Below are 19,977 nucleotides of genomic sequence, written 5' to 3'. Positions count from 1 at the left end.
TTATAGGTGATACGGTACCATGAAAGTACCAAATTTTAAACATGTGTCTGAGGGATCTATTCTCATTGTCATGGCTTTAAAGTGCATATAAAATAAAAAAGAAGTTAGAAAGCACGAGTTTTATGGTGGAGAAGAAGGCAAAGAAAGGGGGAAAGAACTACAAATCTTTTTATCGATACTGCAGCCATTTTGAATAACTTAATTTAACAGTATCTTATGGGATGCCCAGGGGGCAAAGAATGCTTGCATGACTGAACGCGCTTATTGTTGTCATTTGACAGTGCTGTTTGTACTTTCTAATCACCGTTTAGTCATGGCTGATCAACCGAATAAAAACACGAAAGAGTTCAGTATGGAAGAGGTAAATGTATGGAATGTCGAGAAACTGCGAAAATATTTGAGAAATTGTGGCATTGCTATCGCAAATGATACTCGTAAGCCCAACTTGTTGTTGAAAGTTTACCATGCTTCTCGGCTACATTTGCCATTGTGTAGCACTAAAGAACAAGACGATGTCCAAATTTCAGCAAGAAGAAAGGAAAAGCTCTTTATTGATGGAATTTCGCTTCCTTTCCCAGAGAAACTGGACAATTGGCTGAAGAGAAGCTATCATTTTCCTGACATGATGATGAGTGACATGGCAGCATACTTGTCGAAAAACAATAACAGGAAATCCGCGAAGGAGGGAAAAAATCTATATGAAAGAGGACATGTCACTGAGGTTGAGTACAATAACATATCAGACTGTCTTAAGTTTTGTTATGTACGTGGAAAAGTTGTCCCGCAAACGAGAATCTGTGGGTCTGCCAAAGTACCGGGAATGGAGACATTCTTATGGGGGAGTGTGGGTGCATCGCTAGGTATGGAGAGAGCTGTAAATATGTATCTGCGTTATTACATTACATAGAATATGAACTAAGAGTGGGAAACAAGAAGACCTGTACTTTCATTCCACAGCAATGGAGGAAAAAGACAAGTAACAAACGAAAAAATTCACCTGATAAGACTAAAAATATGAAAATTAAGAAGACCAAATCCGGGCTCCACAGTCCAGAAGACGAGGAGTGTCTAGCCAGAAGTGTATTTGACCCAAGAGCACCTGCTGACAGGTTTTCAAACTTTAAAAATGAGGACTGGGAGAAAATAGCTGTGGCTTCGAGTGGTACATCTGCATTGCTTTGCTTCATCAAAACTGATTATGTAGACCATAAAATGCAAGTTGCAAAGTCTGCTTGATCTGTCAGTTTGCCACCAACAATTCCAGAAATGGTTGATGAGATAAATAGGAAGAATCCATTTGGCAGTCTTCAGGAGAAATCTATTGCTCTGAAAGAGGCAATGAAAATAACAATAGAGGAGGCAGCTCTTGTTAACAAGTCAACAAGAGAGCAATCTAAGGACTCAAAATGGAAGGAATATAGAGTTGGGAGAATTACAGCCTCAAAAGCACATGATGAAATTGTGTAGTATGACTTGGACATGACAGGGAAAAATGAAACTGCTGCAGAAAATCTTTGTCCTGAGATCTATGGCTATCTTCCGGAGGTGAAGAGCAAATCAGTCCAGTGGGGCACACAAACAAATGAAAAAAAAAAAAACTCAAAAACTTTAGTTGCACAGAGTCAGGGCTAGTAATCTCAGTGAAACACCCTCACATAGCAGCAAATCCTGACGGTGACTGCAAATGTGATTGCTGCCCAGACACCCTCTTTGAGTGCAAATGCCCCTGGACACACAGAGGCAAGTAAGCGTCAGAGTATGCCCAGGAAAAAGGGAGCTGCTTAGTTAGTTCCAGTGACAAGGGACAGGAAACAAGTCTTACAGGGGTCCAACCTAAGGACACTGTCGACCCTGCAAAACAAGACGGAGTAGTCTACAAGATTCCCTGTGAGTGTGGCAAGGTTTATATTGGAGAGACGGGAAGATCTATGCAGCAAAGGGTTAAGGAACACGATAGAGACATACGGCTTGCTCGAACCCAATCCTCCGCCGTTTCAGGACACAGCAATGCGACGGGCCACTATCCGCTCTGGGATGAGGTTAAGTTTATTGACCAAGACCCACATTAGTACACCCGTAGGGTTCAAGAGGCTATTCACATAAGACTTCACCCTGACAACATCAATAGGGATAATGGAATTGAAATTCCGGAAGCGTGGATGCCCACGATCAAACAACACAGCAGCCGATCGGTACCAAGGCGGACAGCCGAGGGAACAATTTCTAGTCTGAACGACGAGGATCGAAATCCTCCAATCAACAACAGCCTAAAAGAGGATTTAAACGCACCAATCAACAAAAACCAAGGTGCTACTTATACTGTCACGCAATCAGTCGACACCATCGCCTGATGAAGACCAGCAGTATAGTGGTCGAAACGTCGCGATCCACATCTTTGTGACTCAATCGTGAGACAAACGATTAACTTATCTATCAATAATAAACATAGATATTTCACACAGGTGCAACATCAGATGTTTGTATGTGAAAAACAAGAAGAGTACTTCTATGTGTATACAACAAAGGACGCATTCACAGAAAATATTACCTTTAATCCAAACTACACGGCATGTTGAAAACTTTGAACATTTCTTCAAAAACTACATACGTCCAGAGCTTTTCACAAAGAAGATATTGTCCACAGTAATTGCTAGATCAATTCTTAAGGACATAGTTGATGCTTCCACTTGTTCTTTTTAACTCACATTTACATTCAGTGAGAAATCATTGTTGACAAGACAAGGTCATTCAACGTGGCATTCAGAATAAAAGACTGTTCCACTCATTCAGTGACAAGGAGTGGCTGCAGGTTTGTAATAGCTCCTGCAATCACCCAGATGTTGTCAGCTAAGTCCAGCATGTTCAACGGAAGCTCATGTTTTAATAACTCAAACTCTTTAACGCAACCAATGGCCCTCTAAATGTGAATGCCTGCCCTTGAAATTGTTTTTGCCCTTCAACTTGCAGTTTTGTAAACTGTTTTCTGCCCTTTGTAAAGGGAGGCATAGCCACTGTTACATGTTCCTTGAAAAAATAGATCCTTAAGCTACCATTCCCCTGTTGAATTTGCTTACTACACCACAATCTTCTGTAATAAAACGATCTGAAGTTTCCACTCCATATGCATCTGATATATAACTTATTGAGCCAGACTTAGTGCAAACAATTTATTATTTAAGTGTATTTGTACTTCTGTATTGGCTGTAAGTCTGATATTGTAGTTTTGCATTTGAGGGCTTTGCAATATGTTGCTCTGTGCAGTCAATGATACCTACAACTTTTTTTCAAATTTCACAGAAAACACTATGGATTGTAAGAAAGTGTTTCTTCCACAGTAGGCCAGTAAATAAGGGGTTTAAGTTCCCTACCAAGAAATTCCATCCAGGTTGAAATAGTACGGGAAACAGATGCTGCACTAACACCAAACCTAAAAGCTAAATCCTCAATATGTAAATCCAATCGTCATCAGCAACTGATTTTCAGGTTCCAGTTCACTACGTGGCCCAGCTTTACCTCTACTACCAGGTTTGGAGGGGCTTTTCTGGTAATTTTTTGTTGTTTTTAAGTCCTCTTTTGTAACCTTCCCTTTTGTGGAACTGTAGCTTTGCAACTTTAGGTTTTACTTTGTTAAAAATAAATGAAAATATCTCGTAGTTAGGACAACCAGAATAGAGTTTCATAAGGTTGTTTGAATGCTTAATTTTCTCTATGTTAAATGCAGGGTAAGCTTTCTTAGTAGACTGAGGGCTTCGTTTAGCTTCCCAATTAGTCTGTGAGCCTTCTATCCCATTTGAACATTTTCCTTCTTTATCTTCTTTATCGTTCCCTTCATATTTCAGTGGTTCCTGTTTAGCAGTGTTGATTGTTTCATTGTCTGAAATATCAACAATACTATTTTCCACTTCTTGTTCAGTGTCCAAAAAATTGGTTTTAACATTTCCCACTTTGTTGTTTTCATCAGATGGTTGTCTCTTCTTCTTACCCTTTGGCTCTTCTGGTGACCTTACCAAAGGAGCCTTTCTCTTAGATTCAACCTGATCGCTGTGATCGTAGCCCTTTAAAAAAAAAAGTGTTGGATTCAGATGACTGTCTATTGGTCTTCCAAGTTCAAAATGATTAAGGCAAACTTTACTGTGTTTGTTCACCTTAAAACTTTTCCTGTTTAGTCGTCTGGTCCTTGCAGGACCAGAAACGTATTTATGGTTTTCCTCCGAAGAAACTCGTATGGTCTTTCATCACATAATTTTCGGGATATCAACAATCGTTATTACACCCAAATACAGTACAACGATCTCCTTTCCCCATTTGAATATCTATTGCTGCGAATTTATGAGAACTTGCTGCGAAAAGCGTCCATGATAAACTGTGCAACAACCAAGATATATATGTTTCGCTTCAGTTGTTTTTGCCCCCTGGGCACCCCAACAAACAAACATCACCATGCATTACTTTCCGTAGGACGAGAAATTACTTGCAAAGTGGACACGTTTTGTGCACATTCATTGGAAATATTTCATTCTGAAGAAGTCCTCATGTTTGTGTTTGGCTCATTTTGATGAGAGCTGTTTTATAAACAAGCCCCTTGTCACAAAGGATGGTGACAGTGCGATTGAAATGAACAACGAATTCATCAGAACCTCTATACCATCCAAGATACACTGGTGTCATACACGTCTTCCCTAACTGATAGAAAGTGACGAAGAGTAAGTGCAATTCATCATGCATATAAGCTTAATGTTTGGTTTCCTTATGATTGCTGTGACATTAAAGATCGCTACAGTTTCTGCGAACGTGCAAAAAAGGGACAAGCGATTGCTATGATTTGGGTCTTAAACTATTATGATCACTGCAATTGCTGAACACGTTTTTTCGGCGATCGCAGCAATAATAGTGAACAAAGGAAACCAGGCATAAGCATTAAATGTAAGCTTGCCTGTGAGATTATTAAAGTTCCTTTCTATATGGGTTGTTTTTTACATGGGATACCTTTTTTTCTGAAACAGGTAAAAATTCCTGTGCAACTGAATTCAAGGCAATGTCCAATTTAGATCAGAGTTACCGTGAAACTCTCGATCACGTCATTGTCACAGAATCGCACGCTATGTCGCTATCTCAAGGATGATGTGGTGGAAACAGAGGAGACTGACTGGGCCCCACATGAAGACAGTGCACCATCAACAGAAGATTATTCTTCACAAAGTGGGGAAGAGTGTGATGGCATTGATTCAAGCAACACTGTAAGGTGCGGCAATCAATTATATACCCAGGTAGATGCTTCGGAAGCTTTTTCTTTTTTAAGGTGTATGGGTGAAATAATATGACGTGAACTATACATTTGTCAGAAGGCATTCATGTATTTTTTGCCTCTTAGGGGCAAAGATAAGTACAAATATATTTTGAAACAATCCAAATAAGTCATTCCAGAGATTTTAGTGATATATTAGGGAAACTGCTACAGTGTATGGATCACTTGTTGTAAGTTCCTTCTCATTGCGTAACAGTTTTGAGTTCGCATAAATGGTTTACATTTGGTCTAAACAGTAAGAAGAACAGGTAATAATGTTATATTAAATTAAAATGACAAATTATGTACGATATATATTTCAGCGTTGATCCTGGTACCTTGTGTTATGGGGAACTCAAATTTATTGTTTTTCACAAATCTCCTTGGACTCTCTTCCATGTTCTGCTTCAAGTGTAAAAAGCAATCCGAGAGTGACCATGACCAGGAGAGGATCAATGGTAATTGGGTAATTTTGAAGAGCTCCCCAAACCGAACCGAACACCCAGGTGCCTTTGGAAATGCGCCCCCTATTGTATTTCCGTTTGTGGCCGAACATCGATTCATCGATCTCCACTGTCTCTCCGTGCACGCCTAACTTAATGTGACCGTGTAGGATCTTTAGGGAGCAGATGTTTCTGAGTGCCTGCAGTGCTGTTGTTACTGTCCGCAGTAATAACCCTGTCAGCATTACCACTTTTTTGCTTTGAACTTCAATGGACCACAGGAAAATGACATACAGCCAATGTGCCAGCGGGATCTTTGAATTTTCGAAAAAGGAACCAGCTCTGATGGATCGCCGTTTTCTACATCGACACGCCAAACATTCCCAGTGGTATTCATCTTGCGTGTACGGCCTTTCTCTCAACACCATCTCTTGTTCGCAATCACATTCACGCCTTGCAGCGAGTAAGCCACGATCGACAAGGAACGTGAAAATAGTCTGATAACTCTGGATTAAGGTGAGTAGCTAGTGATGATTCATAGTGAAATCAGTCAAATTCAATTTTGAGTGATCCTTTTATAACATCGGTCAGATCGAAATCGACCAATGGAACCTAAGTTATGGTAATAGCACAGTATTCATATGCAAAATTTTTTCCAAAAGTAATTGGTTTGGCTAATAAACAATGACACAATTATTCATTAGCATTCCTTTCTGTAACTACTAACCAATCACATCTCTGTGATTTCGATCCATCGAAGTGTTTAAAGGCATTACAACTCGAAATTTCATTAGTGTCGTTAAGGCATAGCACGAGAATCCACCCGAAAATAATGTCTCAGCGAGTTCTAAAATATATTATCTGTGGTGGTGACTACTCCATATTTCATTGCAATCACAAGTGCGGTGTATGCCATGGTGACGTTCGCCAGTGTTTATGCACTGCCCAGGCTCCACAGAAAAAGAAAAGAAAAGGAGAAACACAGTGCAAGGGACTTGAGCCATCCACATCAGCAGCGCAGTCATCACAGTCCTCTCAGACCGCCTCCAACAAAGAGCTACAGCGACTCTACGATAAGTTGAAAAAAAAAACACGAACAACAAGGGGAGTCCCTCAGGGACCTGCAGTAGCAGAACCAAGAACTCCCAGGCGAGCTGGCAGACAAAGAGAGGGAGTTAGAAGAGTCTACTGCTGACGCTGAAGAGCTGGCTTACCTGGTGAGGACGAGAGAGGAAGCAATAAAGACCCTCCAAAACAAGTTGGCGGATGCCAAAAAGACCATCGCCGCTCTGAAGACAGAGCTGGAGACGCTTCGCAGAAGCCAAACGGACCAACCGCAGCACCAGCAACAACAGAGGGGTGCAAATCGAGTCAGTACGCACAGCCTCGCGGAAATCCATCAGCGCTACCAGAAAGTCCTGCACATCCTAAAAGAAAATGACTGCAGCATGGCGAATGCTTTTCGGCTAGCCGACTCCCCCAGAAGTACCCTACGAGACTTTGTGGCCATAGCAGAGTTAAAGATCGTCGACTCTAGAGAACACGATCTCATCATCCGCGACCAGTCCACGTCAGTTAAAGACCTTGAAGCTGTCTGCAGCAGGCGCCTCAGGCGGTACATACCCGTGATGGCCAACATGCGGAGAGAGGGGAAGCTGTTGCCACTCAAGTTTGATGAGGGGGAGAGCATGCACGAGGCAGCCGAGTAGACAGCGTGGACAAACTGTCCGCCTAAGCCTTTAGTTTCTGAACACTTTATGGCTGAATCACCCGAGGTTTTGACACAGAAGAGAAGAAATAGGTCTTCCAATTCATCCACCAATTCACCAGATACAAAGAAACCCTGAAGCGAAGAAGATCACGACGGAGGTATCGACGAATTCACCGTAGTGGCACCAAGCATGGCGAAAAAGTTTCAAGATACGCTACAAGAAATACTTCAAAAGCTCGAGAAACTCGACACCATTGAGCGGGCGGTAAAAAATCTTCAAGCTACTCTGTTGAATCTAGAAACGAGAACCCAAGCTCTAGAAAGTTTCCAAGCGGGTGCTACAAAAGATATCTCTGACCTGAAAGAGAGTACGAATTTCGCCGAAGAAATGTACAAGACAAAACTCCAAGGCATCAATAAACAGTACGACAACATATACGCGAAGCTTCTAAACCTGGAGACAGAGAACCAGACGCTAACCAGTACAATAAAAGAGCTGGAAACCAAGAACCTGTACCTTGAGGCGTACTCCCGGCGGGAGAACATTAAGTTTGAAAACATTCACGAATTCGAAGATGGCAGCGATAAAGAGGACGCCGAGCAGGTCCTCCGTAACTTTATGGATACCGAGTTGGGTTACATGGACGCGATGACAGTGGAATTCCAAAGAGTTCACCGACTGGGAAAAAAGAAAGAGAATGAGCCAAGACCTATCCTTGCCAGATTTTTGAGGTTCAAAGACTGCGAAAAGATTCTATCACTGGGAAGGCGTCTGAAAGACAGCAACTACAAGATGTACCAAGACCTACCACGCGAAATCGTCCAGAGGAGGAAAAAGCAAATGCCCATTTTCAAGAAAGCGAAGGAAAATAAAATTCCCGCGGCTTTCAGTAAGGCGCAACCAGATAAACTTTTCGTTAGAGGTAAGCTGTGGCCAGTAGGAAAAGCCTTAGAACTCTAAAGTAATCAGTAATAAGCATTGTTATTTCGGTCAATGTCAGCCGACTTAGGAAAACACTTGTTTATTTTAAGTGCATAAATTTTCTTTATTATATTGCTTCGTGTTTTCTTTCAAAATATTCAGTTTTAATAACGGCTTATGCGGACGACGTCCTGATTATAAACAACAGGCACCGACGCCGCGCATCCTAAAAGCGAAGTTTTATTGCACTTTAGTAAGCTATAAGTCTTTGTTGTTGTTGTTTTTCTTTTTTTCTCTGTTTAAGGCGTTCTTTTGTCGATTTTCTTAGCTAAAACGCCAAGCCTCACTGCAAAAACTATTTTGTTTTGTGTGTGTTTATATGTGACTGTGATTTTTTATTTTAGCCACTGGTCTCGAAAATTTATTCCGCATGATATTTTGCATATTGAATTGTGCGCTTATTTAAGCTCTTGGTCTCTTGCATGGGTCACGCATCTTGATCTATACTACATTTCTCCAAATTTGTGCACTAAATGGAAGCTTTAAAACTTAGCTCTTTAAACGTAAGGGGTCTTGGAGAGGTTTTGAAACGAAAAGAAATTTTCAACTGGCATTGAAGCAAAAAGCTCTCGATATGTATGCTACAAGAAGTACATTGCACGGAAAACAATATTCATTTGTGGACCGCTGAATGGGGATATAAAGCCCTTTTCAGCTGTTGCACAAGCAACAAAGCAGGCGCATGCATCCTTTTTAATAACAATTTTGATTTAGAAATCATGAAAACACGCTCAGATCCTAATGGGCGCTTCATTATCTGCGACATCAAAGCAAACGGTAAAATGATCACTCTTTGTAACCTTTACGCACCAAATGACGACAAACCTGATTTCTTCAGAGATATATCTACTTATCTACGCGAGTTTCAATGCGACGAGATAATTATAGGCGGATATTTTAATTTAGTACTGGATACTATGAAGGATAAGAGGGGAGGCCGTCCCACCACACATAAGAATTCTCTTAAAGAGGTTAAAGAAATTTGCGAGACCTGGGATGTTATTGATATATGGAGAACACTAAACCCAGAGGAAGGAAGATTCACTTGGCGTCAAAAGAACCCTAATATTCAATGCAGGCTTGATTTTTTCCTAGCGAGCCAGAGTTTAATGGGCACTATCAACACTGCAGACATTGTCCCTGGATATAAAACCGATCATTCAATGATAACTATGGAAATCAAAACCAATTTTAACCCCAGGGGCCCAGGTCTCTAGAAATTAAACACATCTTTCCTGTCCGAAGACAATTATGTTAGCAAAATTAAGGATATTATTCAACAAACAAAAGATGAATATGCGAATGATCCTTATGTTGGTCCCTCTCTCCTATGGGAGATGATAAAATTAAAAGTGAGAGAAACATCACTAATTTATGCACGACAAAGGAAAAAAGAAAGGACCCATCAAGAAGAGAAAATTGAAAAGAATATAGCTTCGCTAGAAATGGAACTGGAGGGTGAAAACATTAGTGAATTACAACGAGGAAAGGTCTTAGATATGCTGAAAATCAAAAAAGAGCAACAAGAAAAATTTTTTAGAATATCGCACAAAAGGCGCCATTTTAAGATCACAGTGCCGATGGTACAATGAGGGTGAGAAAAATAACAAATATTTTCTCAATCTTGAGAAACGACACTATAAACAAGGAACAATAAACCAGCTCAAAACAGATAATGGCGACGTAATTACAACGGACAATAAAATCTTACATGAATGCTTCTCCTTTTATAAAAATTTGTACTCGACGCAGTTAACTGGCGTGCAGGATCCACACATAGCCAACCAGTTTTTTTCAAAACAGAATAATGTACACCTATCGCAGGAAGAACAATTTTCGTGCGAGGGACTGCTAACAGAGAAAGAATGCTTTTCGTCCTTGAAGCAAATGGTGAACGGCAAAACTCCCGGAACAGACGGGCTACCGGTGGAGTTCTACAAAACTTTTTGGCATGATATTTCGGATGCTCGGATCACTGCCCTTAACTTCGCATACGAGAACGGTCACCTGGCAATTACTCAGAGACGAGGGATTATAAAATTTATCCCAAAGAAAGAAGCAGACCTAAAAACCCTTAAAAATTGGCGCCCTTTATCTTTACTAAATTGCCACTATAAAATAGCTGCGAAGTCAATTGCAAACAGAATCCAGTCAATTCTTCCGAAACTTGTCAATAACGATCAAACAGGATTTATTAAAGGAAGGTTCATTGGTGAAAACATACGACTGATTGACAGTGTCATAAATTACACCGCAAACAAAAACATTCCTGGTCTGATTTTGCTTTTAGATTTTGAAAAAGCATTTGACACACTAGAATGGCCTTTCATTGAAAAAACCTTACAACACTATGGCTTTGGTCCTTCAATCCAGAAATGGATTAAAACTCTCTATAATGATATTGAAAGCTGCATAATAAACAACGGGTGGACGAGCAACTGCTTTAAAATAGAAAGAGGCGTAAGGCAAGGCTGCCCCCTCTCCCCATATTTATTTCTTCTTTCGATAGAAGTTTTAGCTAGCGCAATCCGAAGAGACCCGAATATAAAAGGCGTGTCAGTCGGCCAAAAAGAAATCAAATTAAGCCAATATGCAGATGATACCACTCTAATTCTCGATGGCACAAAGAGTGCACTAGAAAGTTCACTCGATGTTATTGGAAAATTTAGTAAAATATCTGCTCTTAAACTCAATAGCAAAAAGACTGAAGCGTTATGGATAGGTTCAAAGGCGAGAAGTCCAGAGGTTTTATGTCCAGAGAAAGGTTCTAAATGGCAGCAAATAAAAATCAAAGCACTTGGAGTTTGGCTTTCAATAGACCCTGAAGAAACTGCGAATTTGAATTTCCAAGAAAAAACGGAAAAAGTTCTGAATTTACTAAGAAACTGGCAATACCGAAGACTAAGCCTACTCGGGAAAATCACGATATTAAAAAGTCTAATCGCTTCACAGCTGGTTCATATCCTTTCTCCCCTCCAAACAAATGACCAAGCTGTTAGAAAAATAAACAATGCTTTCTATCTTTTCCTCTGGGATGGGAAACCAGATAAGATCAAAAGAAATATTATGATCAATGAGTACAATAACGGCGGCCTGAAAATGATTGATCTTTTCTCGTTTAATAAATCCTTGAAAACTATTTGGATCAAAAAATATCTTGATAAAACAAATTTAGGAAAAGGGAAACTTTTCTTCGATTTGGAACTCAGTAGATATGGTGGAGAGGCGGTGTTCCTAGGCAAGCTGGACAAGACAGATACTAAGCGCTCTTTCCAAACTTCCGATACATTCATCAATGAGATATTGCAGATCTGGGCTGAGGTTAATCATACCGACAATATACTCTCCTTGCAACATTACAATGAGCAACCTCTCTGGAATAATTCTCTGATTAGAATTGATCGCAAACCTGCTTTTATTCGACAATGGCTAAAGGAAGGAATTTTGTCGATAGAGCACCTTAAGAAAAACCCAACCACATTCCTTTCCTATAAAGAGTTCCAAACTAAGTATTCACTTAAACCCTGCTTTCTTGCTTTTAACGGAATCATCTCAACACTGAAATCCCTGAGGGAACGATTCAAAAACAATACAATCAATATTGAAAAAGAAGATATCAAGCCTTTCAACAAATCATTCTCGGTGACGAAAAAACCCAGCAACTTAGTTTATAGAAACCTTGTAGCACTTAAGAGTGAGAAGCCGCTAAGTTCTCAAGCGAAATGGCAGAACGATTGTAAACTAGAAGATGAAATTGATTGGAAAAAAACTTTTCAACTGGCAAGAACGTGCACAAAAAGCACCAAGATTATTATTTTCCAATTTAAACTTCTCCATCGACGTCTTGCAACAAACTCCTTTCTATTTAAAATTTCAGCTAGAGATAACGATCGTTGCACTTTCTGTGGAGGAGAAACCGAAACTTTGCTTCATATTTTCTGGAATTGCACGTTAACTTCTCTTTTTTGGAAAAGTATATTCAACTGGCTACGTGCTTGCTCACTAATTCAGAACGAAAACCTTGACATGATCACTGCCTTAGGCCTTAGCCCTGACACCTCAGATGCTAAGCTCCAAATTAATTTTTGCTGTTTGATGAGCAGATATCACATTTGGCTTTGCAAAATGAAAAATGAAATTCCCAACTTTCCACAATTTCTACGTTTTCTAAAGAAAACCTATGAAATTGAGAAAAACGGTTCCAACGACCCTCCTGAAAAATGGAAACCTCTCCTTGATCACCTTTAACTTAAGATATATGACAATTCTAAATACGGGTAAGGTGCGTGTCTTTTGCTACTTATTTTGCAAATCTAATCTAATAAAACGTCGGAGACCTTCTCAAGCTAGATCAAATAAGAGTACACTTAATAATTGTCCTTTTCGCACTTGTTTATTTATGTCTTATTTCATGCTCATTTTCAAGTTTTTTATATACCTTTTTTTTTTCAATGACCAGTAATACATTGTTCTTTGTTTTTGTTTTAATGAAACTTTCGCCTCTTTTCTTTTTTTTCCCTTACATCTGTTAAAAAAGTGAAAGTAAAAGAGTATTGTAGTGTAAGTGATTTGTAACTAATGTTAAAAGTAATGTACTTTGTTTGTAAGTAGTGTTTTGTTTGGAATAATAATAAAATAAAATAAAAAAATAAAAAAAAGATTGATGAGCGTTTCTACAAGTAAAACTACAAAACGGCTCTTTTAGGAGTCACCAAGTTTGCGAAAGTAAATGACCAACAATAAAATGACTAATAACGACAAATGAGGGGGATTGGGTATTAGTAAACAGTTACATCAAAAATACAATATGGCGTCCCAGCAATGATCACACACAAGCAGAAACACAAGTAAATTAAGCGAATCTTTTATTTCTTTGATAATGCATTTATTTTAATGCATTTTCAACCTAAATCCTACCGACAACTCACCGACAGATTACCAAGAGTCGGCCGACAAACGGCCAACAGTCGGTTGATAAACTGTCGGCCGACTGTTAGCCGTTTGTCGGCTGACTGTCGGCCGCCTGTTGGCCGTTTGTCGGCCGACTGTTGGCCGATTGTCGGTCGACAGTCGGTTTAGGGAGCTCTTCTTCAAAATTACCGGTCATTGTGAAGCAGTACTGCCAGAGCTGCAACAAAGAGCCAAACACATGGAGGTCTCAGCCCATGATGTTCAACGGAAGGTACGCAGCTGGGAATGTCCTTCTCAGCTTCAGTATACTCATGGCTGGAGCATCCATAAGCAAAATCTTGTTGGTGTTTAAAAACTTTGGTCTGTCGGTGTTTACTGCAAGGACCCTTTTCTTAAATCAGAAGAACTTCTTGTTTCCAGCAGTTCTTAACTATTGGGAAGGTTATCAGGCAGCACTACTTCAGAAGATCAAGGACCTAAAGGATGTAGTCTGGAGTGGGGATGGAAGGTTCGATTCAATGGGCCACAGAGCAAAATATGGTGTTTGCACTATGTTCCTAAAAGCAAACATGAATCCCCAAACCCTTCCACCTATTACTGTGTTGATTTTCCACGACCTTAATTCACAGGAAACTATGCTACATTGTAAATTGTACCTTTCCTTTGCCAACCATTTTGAGTGCGATTTTTTCTAGATAGGGATAAATGCATACAACAAGTTACACAAGCTGCTAATGAGTACAAGGCTGATAAGTGACATAAAGAAGCTTTCTCCAGAAGGACAAACTAGTTGCCTGGAGGGGTTTCATTCTGCCCTTAACCATCGGCACCCAAAGATGGTGTGCTTCTCTTGGTTGGGAACGTTCTGCAGGTAAAGATAAACAGAAGTCAATCAGCAGGAGATACACTGTGAGAAAAGTTATGACAATTGCACAGTCAGCTTATTGCTATTTTTCGTCTTTATATGTTAGGCATATTTTGGCTTCTCTGCACTTTAATGTGAGAATCTTCAGACACAAACTAAAAAATCTGACAAGAGAGAGGACTACTTTAACGTATCAAACCTTAAGTTTAAACTTGGTGAGGAAGTTGTGAAGGAAGTTCCTGTTTCGCCCACCTATGGTAAGCCATTTCATTACGTACAGTAACAACTGAATTGAGCAAAAAATCAACTGGGCTTCAACAAATTTTGTTTATGTAATGAACAGATTTTGTGCTTGGTATGGATATAAATAAACAATTACAACAATTACAAGAGGTATATGAACAAAAAAAATGTTTCTTAGTATCAATGCTTAGGTTTGCCACAAAAATGCAAACTCCAGAGACGTTATTAAAAATTTAGAAATGGTAGAACACCACGCAAAATTTCCAGCCATATACAGCTTCAAGTTAGAAACTTTAATAAAGTTATTATTATTATTATTATTATTATTATTATTATTATCATTATTATTATTACTATTATTAAGGCTTCATAGCAGCACAAAGATATCGTTTCAATGAACCACACTGTTTTTGAGGTTGATTTCTTTTATAATAAAGACAATACATGTTTCAGATGAGACATCATCGATCGTCAGTTGTACAGTGAGAAATAAAATTAAAATATGCAATAAATAGTATAGCAAAGTGAGATATTAAAATTAATAATTAAGAATGAAGCCGCAACCCAAAAAAAGGGGTAAACTATTTAAGCTAAGAAAGGAGACTAATAATTATTAGTATGAAAGAGACAAATTAAGAAGTTTGACTTGGGAATTAAAAGAAGGCTGCTTCCAAAGAATGTACATGGCCTACTTGATTTTCAATTGGAAGCCTGTGGAAGCAAAGTCGAGAATTTTAAAACAATCTTCTGAAAAAAGGGAGCGACAATTTTCAATTATTATTAGTATCATTTTGAGTGCAATCTTTTCTTTTTTTCTGAATAGGGCATGTTGATGAAATCTGAAACGTTATTCTAAACCTGAGTAGTGAAGAGCTTAAGAGCGCGTGCACACAAAAATCGAACATTGTGCGGCAAACTTTCAAATTTTGAAAATAGCTGAAACTTTGGCTATTAGTAGTCCATATTAAGTTATTCATTGCTGTGTGGTTCATTTGTGAAATAACTTTTTGATTTGGCAGAAAATGACGAGGATTGATTTCATAGCCAGACACGAGAAAATTCGGGTTGAAAAATCAGTCATTTTGAAGCAACCCACTTACCCTACTGATAAAGCTAGAAGACATCTATCTGTTATCAGCTTGTTCTACAACCTTTTCGGGTTTTATCTTTTAATTCCCATCACTGACACCGACCAGAAAAAAAGGGACCCGTTACTCTATAGAAATCGCTTGCTAAATTGAAAACATAATTTATCCTACTACCTTTATCACAAATCAAATGAAAATGTAAGAGTGAATTAAGGAGGATATGGGCTTTCAACTAAAATAAAAAATTTTCCGGGGAAACTTAATTGTGCTCTGTGGAAGACCGCTCAAAATCTGACAAAATCGCAAAATCAAACCGAGATTGCGTGACGCACCGTGACAGATATTACAAACGTATTTTGGGAAACATTCAGACCTAACCGGATGAAAATACATTGATGACCTTGTTATTGTTGCTGATTTTTATTATTCATCATTTTGTTTGATCATTCAAGCTTTCCCTCACTCCCTCGCCAATTTTCACGCAGCCAGTAGTGCACATACTTGTCTCTTTACTTGGATGATTACGAGTTTCTTTACTAGTTTAAAAAAAAAAACGAATGCGGATGATCACAAATTATAGAAAGCTGGCAAAACAGAGACTTCAAAATTTAAGGTCCCTAGTTTCTGTTTAATATTAGACTTGCAAGGGCCCGGACGCACTGGGCAAATTTTTGTTAATTTTGCGAAAAAATCTGTCACCAATTCCCTGAGACAAGTGCGCCCGGTGATTTTTAGATCTACCAAATTTTGTCAAGGCTTACCAAACTTCAAAGACGCCGTCATCCTGCCTCGGAGCAGGACAAATTTTTGTCAGGCGTGAAATCTGACAGATTTGTTAATTTACACGCCATGATTTGAAGGAAAGTGTCAATCAAGAAAATTTGATCTCTATTTTTAGTGGGAGTATTTCAGAAAATATAAAAAATTGCAAAAATATAAGGCAGCGTTCATAAAAAATGTACACAACAAAACGCAGTGAGTCTTGCAGGCCTGTCATTTCTATTATTATCACTAAAAGAATTCTTCGGGGATATTACGCCTATGAAAATGAATTTCAAACCAAGAATTGCAAAGGCCTAGGTAGGTTCCAATAATAAGGATGAGGCTTTCGCTGGCTTCTAAGGACAAATCACTGAACCAGTTGCAGTCGAACAAGGTGAAGCCTCTACTGGCATAGTACAAGTAGCAAATGCCTCTGCTGGAGTTGAACGAATTCAAGGAAGAAAAAAAACTAGAATACAAGCAATAATATGCTGAGGCAACATATTCGATCGAAGCGGATAAAGATCACCATAAGCCCATGACTCCTGCGATCTCATGTAACCTTTCCCGCGCACAGCGCGCAAGCGATGCTGTTTATTTCCGTGTGATTGACATTTGTGGTTAACAAATATTTTGCTGAGTCTCAGTGCGCCCACGCTTGACAAATTGAAAATTTAGCAGAGACAACTTTTGTTGAGATTTTTGGAAGGGCCAAACAAATTTTGTCAGTCCTGTGCGTCCGGACCCTTGGAAAGAATTATTTTGTTGACTCTTGAAATTGACTATTTGAGCGAGTTGCTATGCTGATAGCCAATTATAAACTAGTTCCACGCAAAAGGTTTGAAATTTTCCCACAGAACTTTCTTACTCAGAGTGACGCGCTTTGTAAAGCTAGCTAGTTTTCTTGTATTGTGCAGCACTGCAATGGCGTTTTCGCAGTTTTCGTGCTCTTTTCAGAGTATAACTGAAACAGCCTACTCGTATGACAGGTTAGATAAAAGAAGGAGTCTTGAAATAATAACTTTACGCAATTGCTCCAAGAATATTACGGATCATTGCTCTTACTGGTCATTTTCAGGTAAACAAGGAGAGGGAACCGCTACTTGCTAGAGTGGGTGTTTTCAAGGAGAAAGAGACTTCAGCACGGAAATTGGACACCGTTTGCCCATATCACAGGCGTTAAGTGCTGTGCACCTCAAATCCTATCCAAACATGGAATAAATAGACAAGCAGATCGGGGTATTTCCAAAGTAGTATCAGAACGAATTGTTAATACAACGGGAAAGTTTGTCCCAGTTGGACGCTCAAATAATTGCCTTCTTTTAGTGTGGAAAAAAATTGCCCCGGCTATTGTTCGAGGAAATACGGCATTTATACACAACTAGCTGAAATTTTGTTGCCAATCAATGATGTCAGAAGTCGGCAATAATAGCATTTATTGTCACGATTAGATCTCATGCTAAATGAAACGAGTTAGTAGTTCTCACAACCAAATAGAATAAAGACAAATTATCTCATACGCAACAAAGAAATAGATAACTTCGAAAGGAAACTACAGTTAAAGGATTGAGGGGTCGGAGACAAGAACACCTCCCGATGTCTCGCGATGTCATAACTTTTTTTTCGTCAGAGTTATGAATTTGTTTACACAAGGTACGAACGATGTTTCATATAATTTGAGAAAACCATTACATTCTCAAAAGAGAATGCTGTTGTTTTTTAACAGCATTAATATCGAGTTCGGGCTTAAATATCCATAAAACACAACTGTAACCTCTGTCACAATCTGTCACGCAATCTCTTATTTGACTGTATTTCAGTGGTTTTTAGTGCTCTGTTATAGACAACAATTTAATTTCCCCAGAACAAACGTTACATCAATTAAGAGCCCATTTCTTCCTTACTTTACTCTTGAAATTTCACCTCATTCGTGATAAAGGTAGTATAGTAAATAATCTTTTAAATTTAGCTCGTCACTTCCATAGAGTAACAGTGGGATTTCGTTCAGGTCCCTCTCGATGTCTTGGTTTTTTTCAAACTTCATAGAAATAATAAAATCAAATCGGGAAGAGATGTAGAATAAGCTGATAATAAGAGGATGTCTTCTTGCTCTACAGTTAAGGCGAGCGACTTGCTTAAAAACCGTTAATTTTCAAGTCGAAATTTCTCGTGGCTAGCACCGACATTTATTATAGTCATTTTCCGCCAAAACAAAGTTATTTGACAAATTAATTACATTGCGATAAATAACTCAAAGTGGGCTACTGATAGCCAAAGTTTGAGCGATTTTGAGGTTTTACACTTTTGCCGCTATTTTCCGATTTTGTTTGATTCCTGTGGGCATTCGCTCTTAACAGTGTATCTGAAAAGTAAAGTGGAAAAGTACTCAAGCCACACAACTCACAATTCCCAGATCGTCTGAACAAATCTGAAGCAATTGTTGTTATTGTGAAAATGAACGTGATTTGACGGTTGTTAATTCGAACTCTAATGTATGCACACTGACATTACTTCTCAGGAATATTTAATTAAGCTTCCCATTGGTGATGGTGAATTTTCTTTTGTTATTGAAACTATTGTATTTTCGTTTGAAGTTAAGTTTAAATAGCTTATGCTGTTGTATTTTTGTTTAGTGTGTAACTGTAACCCTTGGTGATAGACGAAAAGGGTTGTTTACCTTAGCGAAAATTAATAGGTCATGGGCCCAGGACGATGTTGTCAACTGGTTTAGTTAAGTCGTGCTTGAGCTGAACAACGCCTGTAGTTTTTTTTTTATTTACAAGAAGGATTTTGAATTTATGACAACTTCGATTTCAAGTTTGCCATTTGAGTGAGTCATGGACGAGAACTGGTCGATCAAGAAACATGACGGGAATAACTGGAACACTTGGAAATTTCAGATGAAACATTTGCTTATGGCGAAAGAATTATGGAATCTTGTAGATGGTTCAGAAGTCCTTGCAAGTGACGCGTCAGCAGCGGTGGCGGCACTTTTCCAGTCGCAGTTACACAAAGTGTTCTCGACAATAATATTATTGTATTGGCGATTGACAGTGCTCAGCTTTACTTGGTTACTTCGTGCGAAGAATCACAGAAACCGTTGAATGCCTTGAAAAACCACTTCAAGCGAGAGACTCTCGCAAACAAATTGCTTCTGAAAAAAACAGTATTTTTGCTCCAAGATGAAAGAAGGCACATGGGTTGATCAACATTTAACCCTTTAACTCCTGGACCGGCCAAAACCGGTCGATCTGAAACGCCCGAGTTTTCCTCAAAAACCGGCCAAAAAGACCGTCATTGTTTTTCACTTCTCTCCCCTCCCCAAACAGTGAATAAATCCTTTATAAACATTCGCCTATTGTAATAAGGATATTGACCAATCAGATTGCAGTAACTGCGCATAACAAAGGCCTCTTGGGCAGGATATATAGGAATGTGAAATTTGTCTTGCATCATGAACGCATTCACAAACATAGCGATAGTCACAACCAGTTTCTGGGAAAAAAACGATTGTGAAATTTCACCTGCAAGCGTGTTGCAACACTTAGATTATGATTAACTTGGACTCGATAAAACGGAGAAACTTCCTTTGTGAGAGCTATTTGCTTTATCAGCTCCAAATTTATCATAACCTAAGTGAAATGGCGAGGTGAGTCGATCCTTTAAATGTTAGTTTAGACGAATACAG

The 19,977-nt window shown here is 39.0% G+C and overlaps 2 pseudogenes; both read left to right on the top strand.

The window, feature by feature from the left end:
- The first annotated feature begins 1,479 nt into the window (after positions 1–1,479).
- Positions 1,480–14,571, top strand: LOC146468794 (uncharacterized; annotated as a pseudogene).
- LOC146468795 (uncharacterized) lies at positions 6,122–7,436 on the top strand (annotated as a pseudogene).
- Positions 14,572–19,977: the final 5,406 nt, after the last annotated feature.

The sequence above is a fragment of the Pavona decussata genome, unplaced genomic scaffold, assembly GCF_977016875.1.
Source record: "Pavona decussata unplaced genomic scaffold, jaPavDecu1.1 SCAFFOLD_129, whole genome shotgun sequence".
Taxonomy (NCBI): Eukaryota; Metazoa; Cnidaria; class Anthozoa; order Scleractinia; family Agariciidae; genus Pavona; species Pavona decussata.
The sequence above is the reverse complement of the archived record's forward strand: the minus strand, read 5'-3'. Positions and strand labels throughout refer to the sequence as shown.